Genomic DNA, 1,980 nt, shown 5'->3' on the forward strand with positions numbered 1-1,980 from the left:
AATTGTCACACACACTTCCAGATCTAAAATATTTGGCCTTAATAATAATAATTTATGTCATATCACTTACTATCATGATTTAGATCATACCACCACTGGTAGCTGAAATACTTAGGAAATACTTAACCGTATTTTGCTCACGCAAAAATGCTGCCAGCTCTTGACATAAGTGAATATTTGACCATAACAGCTTTGGCCACAATGAATGCATTAGAGTTGAATTGCTACAAGGGTGGTGATGTCCTCCCTTGTGTATATGGAAATCTCAGTGACATTGACAGAGAACAATGCACAGCTATTAACATGTCCAAACCTTTGACAAAATGCAAGAAAATCAATTACTCCAAAATGGGAAGTTGCATTTTTTACTTTGGACTAGTTCCTTAGGAATTAACACATGTTTGACAAGTGCAAAGGGAAGAATTTGGAAATGGAAAAATGTAAATTAGCCTCTTGTTAGAATAACCACAGTTGGCTTTGTCTGCTACAAAATTCCTTCACTGTATTCTTGGTACTTCAACCCATATGATTTTGGCACTTCTCCCATACTTCTCACTGATTACAAAAACGCTACTAACTTCTGCTCTTGATTTGGAAGGGTGGAGCCATCCCACATGTGGTGCAATGCTGATCCAGAGCATCTGTTATGGGACTTTGGCCAGGAGTTCATCAAAGGAGTTGGTAGGTCTCCTTTTCACAGAAGCTGCACCAGTAACTTTTTCAGGGGCCATCAACCATTTTCAGAAGTGGCTTGCCATTTCCTCCTACCTCGAGCTCAGAGAAAGTAACAAAGGGTGTTTTTGCTTTGTTAAGAATTAAAGTGTTTGTCAATACATACCTATAGGTTATAGGCCTCAACCTATAACCACAGAGGTGGGTTGCCAATATTTTTATTACCAGTTCGGTCGCGCATCTGTGTGTGCGATGCTTCTGCGCATGCACAGAAGCATCCAGGCAGGTGGGCGGAGCCTCCCACCACCACTACTACTGGTTCGGCTGATCCAGGCTGAACAGGCAGCAACCCACCTCTGTATAACCACAATTGAGCCCAAAATTTAGATGGCTAAACAATGCAGCTGTTAAGTGAGTTTTGGTCAATCATACAACTGTATGCCACAGCTGTAAGGCAAGTACTATCCATAGGTTCCACCACAAAACCGCGGTAAAGCGTGCTCGACGAAAGCACGTACGTGACGTCATCACAGTGCGACGAAAACAGCACGCTGTGAGCGATAAACTTAAAATTAATGCGTAAATCTAAACCTAAACCCCCCAAACCTAACCCTAAACCTAACCCTAACCCTAAGCCTAACCCTTAACCTAACCCTAAACCTAACCCTAAACCTAACCCTTAACCTAACACTAAACCTAACGCTAACCCTTAACCTAACCCTAAACCTAACCCTAACGCTTAACGTAACCCTAAACCTAACCCTAACCCTAACCCTAACCCTTACCTAACCCTAAACCTAAACCTAAACCTAAACCTGACGTAATGGACCGGGGACTCGAAGCCGTCATGGACTGGATGAGGATTAACAAGCTTGTGCTCAACCCAGAAAAGACCGAGTGGCTGTTGTGTTTTCCTCCCAAAAATTCGGCCATTAATCCAACACTCAGGCTGGGGGGTCAAATTCTACACCCCTCAGAGAGGGTTCGCAACTTGGGAACTTGGGATCGCAACTTGGGATCCAGGAGGACTTGGGAGTCCTCCTGGATCCACAGCTGTCATTCGACCATCATATAGCAGCTGTGACCAGGGGGGCATTCGCCCAGGTACGCCTGGTGCGCCAGTTGCGACCCTACCTGAACCGGGAGGCTCTCACAACAGTCACTCGGGCCCTCGTGATCTCTAGGCTGGAATACTGCAATGTGCTCTACATGGGGCTGCCCTTGAGGAACATCCGGCGACTTCAGCTAGTACAGAACGCAGCCGCGCGAGTGATCGCGGGTGCACCCCGATTCACCCGCATTACACCT

The sequence above is a fragment of the Thamnophis sirtalis genome, unplaced genomic scaffold (assembly GCF_051295495.1).
Source record: "Thamnophis sirtalis isolate CommonGarterSnake01/CBP01778 unplaced genomic scaffold, rThaSir2_p1.2 scaffold_1, whole genome shotgun sequence".
NCBI lineage: Eukaryota > Metazoa > Chordata > Lepidosauria > Squamata > Natricidae > Thamnophis > Thamnophis sirtalis.